This window comes from Onychomys torridus, chromosome 13 (genome assembly GCF_903995425.1).
Source record: "Onychomys torridus chromosome 13, mOncTor1.1, whole genome shotgun sequence".
Classification (NCBI taxonomy): Eukaryota; Metazoa; Chordata; class Mammalia; order Rodentia; family Cricetidae; genus Onychomys; species Onychomys torridus.
In genome coordinates this window covers 34366980-34380219 of record NC_050455.1, presented here as the reverse complement: position 1 = coordinate 34380219, position 13240 = coordinate 34366980, and the positions used below count along the sequence as shown (strand labels likewise).

The 13240-nt window shown below is 38.7% G+C and overlaps 1 protein-coding gene across 5 annotated transcripts in view; it reads right to left on the bottom strand.

Moving 5' to 3' along the window:
• Positions 1-13240, bottom strand: part of Kcnn2 (potassium calcium-activated channel subfamily N member 2) — a 386123-nt gene that overhangs the window by 323733 nt on the left and 49150 nt on the right. Inside the window, exon 1 of one of the 5 annotated variants that reach the window (XM_036204420.1) lies at positions 7901-7946. The exons of the other annotated variants lie outside the window; for them this stretch is intronic. The gene's annotated coding sequence lies outside the window, so the exon portion shown is untranslated. Of the gene's footprint in view, positions 1-7900; positions 7947-13240 lie in introns of those variants that run through there. 5 annotated transcript variants of the gene reach the window in all.

The following is a 13240-nucleotide window of genomic DNA, read 5'->3' as shown; positions in this document are numbered from 1 at the left end:
CTTAATCAGTGGCTGATGCAGGATAATTCATCTCACTTCCCACAGCTTTAGTGATGGACTTTACCACTTACCACCTACCGTCTGACTCTGACATTGTCAGACTCATACTGCATGTAATATTGACTTTCTTAGGGCTTTAGGTTGCAGATGACCAATCTGAGGACACTTCAGTTCCATAACCATACACACACTCATACACACACACACACACACACACACACACACACACACAAACATACACATGTGCACACGTGTGTGGGTGCAACACACATGTACACATTTGTATTTATTTACAATGTTCCCAATACTTATCTGGATCACTTGTCTCATAAATCAATGTTTCTGGCATGATGTGTGTGTGTGTGTGTGTGTGTGTGTGTGTGTGTGTGTATGTGTGTGTATGTGTATATAAGTATGCATGTTCCCAGGGATGTCTTGAAATGGCTGTAGTACTTTAGGGAAACAGCGAGGAATAAATTCCAAGTGGACAATACAGCATGGTAGCTCTTAGAAATTGTGAGCAGCTAAGTCTCCCTTTTCACCAAGGAAGGAGGCACTACAGCAATAACCTGTAGTGGATAGCCATCCCAGCATTGGCCTGGAAGTTCCAACCCCCATTGAGGCTTCGGTAATGGTCACACCCACAAGGCAGGGCGAAGGAGGAAGTGGAAGACCCAGGATCGAGAGGAAGTCTCTCTCTTGGTTCCAAGACCCTGGACGCTGGAGGTAGACCGAGCAGAGTTCTCCAGAGAACACCGCTGGACTGCGCTATACCTTTGCCAGACCCTGCAACCTACCCCTTCATTTGTAAGTTACCCCACAAAATAAACCTCCCTTTTAACTACATGGAGTGGCCTTAATAATTTCACCAATAATAACCTTCTCTTTATAGCTCTCCAGTTCTATAGCTATCCAATAGGCAAGCTAATGGCTACGAGTGCAGATCAACTCTACATGACACAAGCCCTCAGCCCCAGCCAAGGACCTCTCCACTATGAGGATGTGTCTGTAGTGTCCTCTAACCTTTGAGGTTTACACGCTTTGTGGTTCTGGGCAAGCCAACTCACCTTCCAGAGCTTCTCTCTCCTGCACTGAGAGAGAGCAGCAGTGTCTACCTGTAGAGTTAACTGGGATAAAGTACCTCAAAGTTGAAGCACAGGCTTTGCACAACAAGGGGGCATAAAGATTAATTGTTAGTATTCTGTCCTGTATTAGATCATCCAGTTATTCCTGCAAAGTTCTCCCCATTCTAAAGACGCCCACTCCTTTCAAAAGAGAAGAAAATCTTATTTCAGTCAGTCCCTTGGTCCATCTCTTTTTTTTATGCTGAGGTCTATACATACACCACAGACTATGGCTCAAGTACCTCATTGTTCTCTAGACATTCTATAGATAGACTGTCTGTCATCACCTCTGTGCCTTCCATCTTGGTGAAGAAGAAAAGAAATGCTGGAGAGCCTTGTGTTGACCACTCACATGTGGCCCCCATACACAACCCTGTGATTAGCTGTACTAGGACATCCATGGTACTTACTAAGAAAAGGATGGTTATGAAACTCGTAGGCTTGCAAGAGTGGTCAGGGGAGGTAAGGTAGGAGGACAGTGACATATGGGCCAACTTCCTGAATCCCACCCAGTAGATAGACAAAAATACCAGGTTTTGAAATGTCCTGATGAACCCAAGGGCTGCAGCTCTTTTGCTATTTGTCAGTAAGTTTTGACCATGAGCTTAGTCACATCCTGATATCTGTAAGAATTAAGCCTGATATTGAATTCCCTTCCTGGCTGCATGGGCTTATGCTTTCTATTCTAATTGTTTTTGTGGCTGACTGTCATTCTGAAGACTGGAGAGCCTCCTTGTTTTCACCTAGAATAAAAGCAAAAAGACCCACAAGATGTCTGCCCCTCTTCCTGCGTGGCTTCTCACACTAACAGAAGCAAGCATATAGCAATTTTAGGATACATGAAAAAAGATAAGTAACTGTCTAAGTAAGCAAAACAAGAGACTGTGACCCATTTCCCTCAAAACCCAGGAATAAATGGTTCATGATAGCATAAATAAATGACAGAGTTCAAAACAATGTCTTCTATAATTTGCTAGAAAAAAATTGCTGAAGGATATGTAAAATTTTATAGAATCAAGAAACATAGGAGTTGAAGGAAATGTACCTACAGGTTTGAAAGAACTGACATTGTCTTAAGTTTAAAAGAACCTCAAAAACACACTAGTAATAACTTGTGATATTTCACAAAAGAAAACAAGTACTCATAAACTGCTCATTAAAGCCTTTGCTACAGCTGGTCTCTATAGCATGGGTGCTCGGTAACTTCTTTAAAAAATTTATTACATTAATTCAGTGTGTGTATGTGTGTGTTTACACACACCAGTGTGTAGATGTCAGAGACTGTCTCTCCTTCCACCATGTGGGAGTCAGGGATTGAACTCAGGTCATCAGTGTTGGTGTCATCTTCTATAAAGGAATCACACTGTCCCCATGATTAAGAATGATTTTCACAAATCTTCACAGAAGGTTTTCAGCAGCTAACGTAAAGCAGAGAGTATTGCTGTATGGCCATCATAATGTGTGAAACCATAATCACAGTCTGGGAAACAATAAGAGCATTCTGCAGATATCAAATAGCTGATATTTAACCATATACTTAAATTTAAAAGGAACAAGATTATTGACAAAAGTTGAAAAGAGTTCACATTCTTGTGGAACTTTGTTGCCCACTGCTTGCTTCTCAGGAGTGCATTTAAATAAATTTAACTGTATAAAGTAATTATTAGGTTCAATGAATCTAATGAAAGCCTGACATCTTAGTCAATTGATTCAGAGCCAAGTGATTTCCAGAATGCAGGAGAATTAGAATTCTGCACATGTTGTTCTAGAGATTATATGGTTTGAAAGGAATGCAGAAATGTGTCTAATTATTTTTATGCTATGTGCATTCTAACAATTATCATTGCAATGGGAAAATGAAATACAGAATTTACCAATACTTTGCCATGAATTTGCACATTGAACTAAGAGTTTGTACCAAGCATTCGATCCCATGCTGCATTATGGAATCCTCTCCTTGCCATCATGGGTTGTCCCGTCATGATCTGCTTTGGTTTCTTCTACCCACCTGGATCACCTGCTCCCCGAGGACCTAGGGGCACAAGGCTAGGGCATGAATACACAGTCAGCAAATGTTGCATGGGCAGTGATTGATTATAAACTGCCAACACTGGTGTATTAGCCAAAGACAACTAGGTTATTAATACATAATCTGCTTTCCAACTTCTACAACAACCTGCAAAATTGTTCCATTTTATTCACAGCCCATGAGAGGACCATAGTTTTGGTTGTTTTATTTTCTCAGATCATCTTCTAGAATGTTTAATAGTTGCTGGCACCAAATAGGCAGTAGATAAACATTTGATAAATGAACAGATAAATTCTTCCAGTGCAGTTCAGGATAATGAGAAAGAGTCTGCCTCAGTTTAACTTTCTACAGGGAAAATCGTCCTTCCGCACACTCACTTCTAATCTAAATACTTAATAGAGGGACAAGAAGAATAAAAATATTTAAGGAGGCTTGGGAAAGAGACTCAGAAGCAGTGACTGACTACAGCCTGCAATTCTTTCTGCTGTGTCAGTCACTAACAGCTGCCCATGGTACTGCATGGAACTGGAATATGCCGTTCTGCCATGAGAGAACTGTTTTGAGCTCAAAGAAGAGGTGATCCCAGAGATACAGAAAAGAGGGCCTCTCAAAACTTCCCATGTCTGACAAAAAGCAGAAACTCCTAGGAACAACGTCTGCTCTGACTCTCCTCTCCCAGGGGTGTTTTACGATCACAGAGAAGAGGGAAGCAGTCACTAAGAGTGACCTCCAAAAGGAAACCTTCCTAGGACAATTCCATTAGTCTCCCCCAAATATTTCCCTCTCCACAATTTATCCCTCTATGAGCTTCAAAGCCTTTCCTTTGTCTTGTCCCATTCCCCTCCCACCCCCACCCCACTTATTGCTCTGTTCAAAACGAAATAGAACTCTCTAGCTACTGTAGGGATCTTCACTTTGTTTCTATTCAAGCCCCTGCAGTATGAGAAACAAACCATCGCACAAAACGCACGTGCTATTTCAACCCCTCTGTCTTAGCTGAGCTTATTTAGCAGGGCCTTGGCGGATAAACCTAACGATGTAGCTAGAAAGGGGTTTTCTCTTCCAACACTGGCTCAGACATTTTCTTCCCTATATTCGCTGTGTTCATACAAGGTATGTGGCAGTTTTCACCTGGCTATAGAAGGCTGACACCTGACCTCATTAATCACCTTCTTTGTGTGAAGAATGATATTAAAGACTCTAGACAGCTGTCTGCCATTTGGCGTAAGCAAACCCAGCCTTAGAGAATAGCAAGAGTGATTCTGACCAGATGTGAAAACAGTGTCAAATAGACTAGATTCTCAAAACCCTGACCCCTAAAGTGACTAAACAGTCCTTTTTAGACAGTTTTTAAGGGAATGAAATAAAACGGTTTTCAGGCTTTAAAACCCTTCCAAGCAGACTCCTGAATGATTTCTGAGGCTCCCATCTGCTCCTTGAACTGTGACTCACTATCTCTCCTTAAGTGCAGTCCCTTGTCAGTATTTGAAGTCAAACATGAAGCAGTTCAGACACTGGCTACTTGATTAAATTAATTTCTGCTGTCCAAGCTTTGGATATAAAAAAAAAAAAAAATCACCCAGTGGGAGGAATTATTTTTCTCTGAGCTGAGATGATGGAAAAGATTCCATTACTAAGCTCAGAATAACATGTTTTGAACAAATATGCCTTGCTCCCCTGTGTATAACGAATGTCACTTATTTTTTAAGAAATTATTTTAATTCAGTCTGGAAAATAAAACAAAATATAAAATTGATATCTTCTGATCCCTGCCTACCTATTTGCATTTTCTACTTCTAATTAGCTTTGTAATATAAAAAATTATTTAAAATATATAGCCTTTTGACATCAAAGTTTGATTTAATGTATATACATACTGGATTGTTCCCAAAAAAAATATATTTTAGGCATAGTCAGTATAAATGATTGGTAAAAAACAAATCAAGTTGGGTCAATGAGTTTTTGCTAGAGTTTGAGTGATCCAGGAGCCTTGTAGAAACAAGAGCGAATGACCTCAACAAGACAGAAAGAATCAACTCCTAAAAGTTGTCCTGTGGCCTCCAATGTGTGGGTGATGGCTCAGTGGTAAAACACCTGTGGCTCTGTACTTGGGTCCCTAATGTCAAAGCCAGGAGTAGCTCTTCACATCTGTAATCTAGTGTTTGGGGGACAGAGACAGGCAGACTCTGGAGTTCATTGGCCAGCCCGTCTAGTCAATCAGAAAACTCCAAGTTCAGTGAGAGACTCTGTCTCAAGACAGAGTGGAGAGCAATTAAAAAAAAAAAAGGTACCTGACCTTGATCTCTGGCCTCAACTTGCACACACACACACACACACACACACACACACACACACCCCAGAACTTTGGTGTCATTAGGAAAAGCAGAAATCTATGCAGCTGCCAGCTGGTTTTAATATTAGACAAAATTTGAAAACCATTATAACAGCTCCTTCGTTCCTCAGCTACTGAACTACATGCTGTTACATTTGATGTATTTGTTACACGTGTTAAACATACATGTCATAGAAAGTACTATACACATAAATAGAAAACTGTCCAGAAATGATTCACAACAATAACAATAAAGTTTTTCACATAATTGATCACACTTATGTGGTTCCTAGCATCATGAGAATGAGTGGGACATTTTACCTCAACTGCTAATTATTATAAATTATTATAACTTATAATAAAGTTAATTATAAAAAAGTTATTATAAATCATAATAAAATTAAATATAATTGTTTTCCTAAATCATCCATTGTTCTAGAAGACTATTTCATTTGGCTTAGAAAGATATTATTTTTCTCCCTCTGAAGGGAAACTCTGTATTTGATCTTCAGAGAGCTCCAGGCTGCCAGTCTCTCAATATTTACTCCCAATTTGCTGGGTCAAATGAGAGGAAATCACTTTTTGTGACTGTAAAATCCATGCACCTAGAAGAGTCCCTTGGCAAGCATATTTCTAAACCATTCTATTCCTTGACCTACAAAGATTGTTATCACTGGGAAATGGATGAAGTAGTAAAGCTCTGTGTGTGTGTGTGTGTGTGTGTGTGTGTGTGTGTGTGTGTGTGTAAGAAGGCAGTCATTTCTGCTGATCATAAATCTGGCACCAAATATGCCCTGCCCATAGGCTTTCTAGCCTCTAAAAGTATGAGAAATACTTTCTTTTTGTTTACACAGTGCCCACCATAGAGTATTTTGTTAAAGGAACCTAAACCACCAAAATAATCATGCACTAAGAGAACTAAATATTGGCATCAGGTTGGCTTCTCTCCCTTGCCCACACCACCAAATAGTAGATAAGGGGCTTGTGGTAGATGGAAGAGCCATTCCTGAGGTCACTAGGGCAAGAGAACTGGCCCTGCCTCTCACCAGCAAAAACACCAGGCAGAGTAGCCCCTACCCTTGACTAGACAACACAGTAGACCTGGCCCTGGTAGTGTAAGTGTGGGTGAGCTGACCATGAGGACATGACAACAGAAGAATCAGCCCTGCCCCTTGCCATTTACTACATATGGTGAGCTAGCCAAGGCAGTGCTGGAAATCTTAATGTGATGTTGAGGATGAAGGAAAGCTGGTGGGCTGATGAACCCAGCAATCACCCAAACCCAGACCCAGAACAATGAATTGGCTCATCCCATCATCCACCGCATCTATGATCTGCTGGAACACGTCAAAGGGATGTTACTGCAGATGCAAAGTTACAGGATATCCATGACACAGGACAACAACAGGTTATCCAAGAAGAGCCCCAGTGATGGGCCAGTATTGATGATGTAGCAAAAAATAGAGACTTCAAACCAGACTAATGACTCAATACATTAGTAAAAAACTATGGACTAAAGGCCTGTGTGATTCACTATGTCATGCTATACCTTTCACAGTGAGATTTTTCTTTCCCTTTTTCTCCTTCCTTTTAAATTTTATCTTGTTTTATCCTGGGAGAGGGGCGGATTACAAGGGTAGAGGTTGCATAGAAAGAGAGATGAGTGGGATCGAGATGCATGATGTGAAATCCACAAAGAATCAATAAAAAGTTAAATTTAAAAAAAAGAATTTTCAAATATACTGTGAATGGCAGAAACCATTTTTGTCTTTTTCTTTTGTTGGATTTTTTTTTTTTTTTTGAAATAGGGTTTTTCTGTGTAACAGTGCTGGCTGTCTTAGAACTCCCTCTGTAGACCAGGCTGGCCTCAAATTCATAGAAATTCACTTTCCTCTGCCTCCTGAGTGCAAGTGCTGAGATTAAAGGCATGCACCACCACTGTCTGGCTTTTTAAAAAATATTTATTTAATTAGTATGAGTGCTTTGTCTGCATGTGCATCTGTGTACCACATGTGTGCATTGCCTATAGATGGACTGAAGTTATAGACAGTTTGTGAACCACAGGGTGCAGGAAGTCAGACCTGGGTCCTGTGGAAGAGCAGCTAGTGCTCTTAGCAGCTAAGTCATCCCTCTAAACCCAGAAACCAAATTTTGTTCCTGGATACTCAGTGCCAAAACATTCAATTTGCCAGAATATGAGGTTTTCCCAACCCAACAGGAAAATGCAGAGAAGTAAATTAGGAGTATTAAATATTGGGAAAACCATAAACATTTTAAAGAAATATAAAATATCTCCAAAAAAACTATAATAAGAACTGGTAACATAGGTAAAAATGATCAATTCTCTTTCAGCCAACTTGGTACAAGGAAGTATAATATATTGCCAGTAAAAATGGCTGCAGATTGAGGACTTACCACAGTCCAACATTAGACATTCCTGAACTTTCATCAGGGCTAACCTTAATTTCTGAAATTTCATGAACCTAATAAAAAAGAAAAAGAAAGCAAATCCGATAATCCATTAACAAAAAATCATGCTGGTATTTTGACAGCAAAATAATATAAAATATTTTGATTTTTAAAAACAGAACTATAAGATAATTTGATTAGTTGAATGAAACATTACACAAACATCATTATAAATGAGAACATAATAAATCTAGTTTGGACTGTTAAGATTAACACATTTTATAAGAATGCTTGAAACATGCTGTTCAATGAAAAATATTTTCAACTTTTCAAAGCCTTTGAAGTCTCTTAGGCTTTTCACAATTTGAATATTTGTAGTTTATATGTCTTTGGTTGATCATTTTACCAATTCAATCTTGGTTGTCTTACAGAGGTTTTGAACTGATTGCTGAAGGATGCTCACAGCCAATGAGATGGCAGGGGAGACATTGTATCCAATACAATGGTTCCACCTAATGAACGCTTCACTAAGTTGAAAATATTGTAAATGAAACATACATTTTATTCATCTAATGTAGTGAATGTCATAGTTTGGCACCACACTGTACTCCCGAGAACTGGCAGTTTTTTCTCATCATTGAGTGGCTGCCTGGCCTACCACTGATTACTCTGCCCAGCTTCAATGATATAATTATGGAATATCTCTAACCTGGAGGGAAACAGATTTCAAAATTCAATGTATAGTTTCTTTGTCCCATTATAAAGTAGAAAACTCTTCAGTGTCATAAGTTGGAGACTACTGTGTTTTAGTTATGCACGTTGGGATGTCCACAGCTCAATAAACGTAGCATCCCCCATAGGACAAGGCCCCAAAGCCTCAATGGGGTATGAGAAGACAAAGACTCACTATGTGCTGCCATTTCAAAGCTGATGGTCTCTGCTCTAAGGTGAGGGATTATTTGAGACTTTCCTGCACTATTGACAGAAATCTCCAGGATGACAACTGATGTACTGACTGCTATAATTTAACATGATCACTACTGAATCAGAGGAGAAGACAGAGTACGTGACAATGGGGAAGTCATTTAGACTCTGTGGGTCCTGACACGCTCTGTCAATTCTTTTGCATTAAAACAGATTTCCTCCCCTGAACATCCTGTCCACTGACTAAACCCTTAAACGCTGTGGTGAGTCTGTCTCCTCTGTCACTCTTTCCCTCCTCTCCTTTCACTAGACTGTATTTTATTAAGACCTGAGTAGCAGCACAAGTGCCATTCTTAGGGAATTGTCCCCAACCCCATTTCTGAGACAGATGCTCCTCACATGTGCTCACAGATGTTGTTTTTATCACTGCTATTCATTGGTCTCATCATGTGGATATCTGTTCTCTGGGTGGAGAGACTCTGAGGTCTAGAACTTCGCTCTACTATTTCATGACCAGCTATCAGGATGTGGCAAAGTGCCCTATACTTTGTACTCGGAAAACTCTGAATGATGCCATTGGCATAAACCACTACGTGAATGGTGACATCTACATAACTATAAATCTAGGTAAATCATGGCCTATGTATGCAAAGAAAAATAATATTTATGAAACCAATCACCATCATGTCAATTTTCCTGAACCTCCTAATTTTCAAATTCAATGCCTACTTCTATAATTTAAAAAGCAGTTGAAAATGTACAAAGCCAAGCAAATTGCGTTTTAAAAATGCACACTGTCAAATAACATTCAGCTTGGAATGTATATACATACTCAGCTTCAGTATCCAACTATATGAAATTAAAGTAATAGTGAAGATATTTACAAAAGAACTTACTGTAAATAGATACATATAAGTATGCAATAATGTATAAATATTTTGAAAAAAGCACACACACATAACTGTGTCATTCTGCACTTATGTTGCTATTTATCAAATATTTGATTATTTATTACTGTTAATATTCAGCCTAGGTCAGTGAAGGTCCCTTTCTGTATCTTTTAACATCTCCATATAATTATGGAACACTTCTTATTTCTAATATAATGAAGTACTTTTGTGTTAACTAACTTATCTGCCCCCTAACCCAGATTTTGACATTTATACAAGCCTAGTCTCTTCATATAAAGAGTCAAGGTCTGAGATATAGTTCCTCATTGTCTTTTAGGACTCATTTCTTCTGGATCCTTTGAGCTCCTTGGTCTGAACACAAAGATACAGTCATACTCATAATATATATATATATATATATATATATATATATATATATATGTGTATGTGTGTGTGTGTGTGTGTGTGTGTGTGTGTGTGTGTGTATTCATAGTGGTACATTCAAAGAGAGAATACTTCCTCTCCTTGTTCATATTTGATTTTTCTCCTCCTCTTCAGTTAGACACTAGTTTCCCAGAACAATATATTTACTTCTTTGATAAATCCAATAATACGCAAACTATAGCAACAATGTACCTATATAACCTGCAACAAGATACTTAAACTAATATCTCTTTAGAATTATTTTTGTTTTTAGATGGTATTTCATTAGTGGAATAAAAAAAATCAGAGAACTTTATATTAAATTATTTGAACTATTTTTCTCCTTTGTAGTTTAGATAATAAATCTGACATATATTTAGAGTCACTGGACTTTATGAGTGTCCCCACACTACTTTCTTTTATCTTTTTTGAGAACTTAATAAATGAGCTCTGTATCTACATCACTCCTACCCCTTCCCTCTCCTGATATAACTCATCCAGAGTTCCCCCACTCTTAAATCCATAATGTCTTAATTATTATTTATACAAATATATGCACACGTCTTTATATAACTTGCTGAGTCCATTTTGCTTGAAAGCACAAAATATGGGAGCCCATCCCTGGATAGTCTGGTTTCTCCTCAATCAGTATCCATTGACCAACTGTGGCTTTTCCTTCAGGAGTGGGACCATGTGGAATTCATCCTGTTCACATTGGTATGAAAACTGCTATTGCCGTTGTTATCTTTGAGCAACTATATTGTTGAGAATTCATGGGAATTGTTAGAAGACACTATCTAACAGAAGGCATCCTGGGCATCTGGTTCCTACAATCTTTCTACCATCCTCTTGTGATTTTTCCCAAGCCTTAAGTATAGGGATTGTGTTAGTGATATATCAGTTGGAATTGGGCATCTGGCAGTCACTTATCCTCTGCATTTTGACTATAGTTGTGGCTTTCCATAACAGTTTTCTTTTTTTGTCAAAACATAATCTTCTTTCATAAGGGGTAAAAGCTACACTTAGTTTGTGGGTAGAGATAATATTGATGTAGGAAAATGGCAATAGTAGGTCCTTTTCTATGGTCTATGATCTACTGAGCCATTGGTAGCTGAATAGCATCATAGTACCAGGTGTAAATGTCTTCCTTTTGAGAAAGGTCTTAAGTCCAATTAGGCAACAATTACACTATTGGAGATATCTTTATAGTCTAGTCATTTTGTGGTTCATAGACTTTTCAGTAAAGTAGGACTACTGATTGTTCCTCTTCTTTGGAGCCTTGCATAGCACCTTCAAATACTATGAGATCTACTCCTAAAAGAATAGGCTTCCAAGTAAGTTCCAACTTGATTCCTCCCTCCAAGTCCTATTTCTGAAGGATGTCTTTTGGACTTCCCTGACCAACGACACAATATTGTTGCAGAATATTATTTTAAAACGTGTTATATTTGTTTGTGCTGTGCAACATTTGTTTAATGATGCAAAGATGTATTGCATTCTTTTATGTTGCAGTAGTTTAACTATGTGAAGCTGTGTTACTTTGCCTGTCTCAAATACCTGATTGGTCTAATAAAGAGCTAAATGGCCAATAGCAAGTCAGGAGAAATGATAGGGAGGGCTGGTAGACAGAGAGAATAAAAGAGGAGAAGAAATCTGGGAAGAAAGATCTAGGAACAGAATAAAGAGAAGATTCTAGGGGCCAGCCACCACGCTACACAGCAAGGTATGGAGTAAGAGGTAAAGAAAAGGAGACAGAAATAAAGAAAGGTAAAAGCCCAGAGGCAAAAGGTAAATGGGATAATTTAAGAAAAGTTTGCCAGAAACAAGCCAAGCTAAGGCCAGGCATTTATAAGTAGGAATAAGCCTCTGTGAGTATTTATTTGGGAGCTGGTTCATAGGCCCCCAAAAGTGTAAAAGAGTAAAAACAACGAACAACACAATACATTTCCTATGCCTTATATTGGGGTGTTTGCTAGATAGTCTACGGATTTTGGCAGGTGCATTATCATGTATAACTTCATACATACATACATACATACATACATACATACATACATAGAAAGATGTATATTTATAACATATATACAAGTTCCTCTACTCACTCTACTCTCTTCCCAATTAAAGCCGCTACAATTTTCCCAGTTCCCATTTTGTAGCATCTGTGTCCAGCTGTTCTCCTCTCTACATCTCCTTCTCTCCTGCCCTTGGTCCATTTTTTACTTTCCTGGTTTCTCTTATTACCAGAGATTAATATCTAATATCATATCTAAAAAGTCAAAGCTAGGACAGACAAATAAGATAGAACATGCGACATCTGTCTGTCTGGGTCTGAATTACCTCACTCAATACAGTATTTTCTAGTTCCAACCATTTACCTGTGGAATCACTTTTTTGTGATTTCATTTTTCTTTGTAACTGAATATTACTCCATTGTGTTTATGAATCACATTTTCATTATTCATTTATCAGCTGGAGGAAATTTAGGTTGTTTCCCTTTCCTAACCATTGTAAATAGCAGCAATGAATCTGGCTGAACAGTCATTTGTAAAGTAGGTTGTCAAGCACTCTGAAAATATGCAGTGTAGTGCTTAAGCTGTGTGGCGGTTTGAAAGAAAATGACCCCAAAGGAAGTCGCACAATTAGGAGCTGTGGCCTTGTTGAAGGAAGTGTGTCACTGTGGGGGCGGGCTTTGAGGACTTTTTCTCAAGCTTCCCTCAGTGTGACAGTCAGTTGACTTCGCGTAGCATGCTGCCATGCTCCCCATCATGATCACACTAGACTGAACCTCTAAAACTGTAAGCAAGCCCCCTCAAAGAAATGTTTTCTTATAAGAGTTGCCATGGTCATGGAATCTCTTCACAGCAATGAAAACCTCAACTAAGATGAGCTGAGCCACATGTTAGATTATCTTTAGCTTTTTGAGAATTCCCCACACTGTTTCCCCAAGTGGCTGTACCAGGTTACAATGTCACCAACATTGTAAATGAAGACCCTTTATCCCCACACCCTCGCAAGCATTTATTGTCTTTTCCTCAACTTTAGCTATTCTGACTGAAATCTCAAAGCAGTTTTAATTTGCATTTTCCTAATTCCTAAGGATGTTGAACAC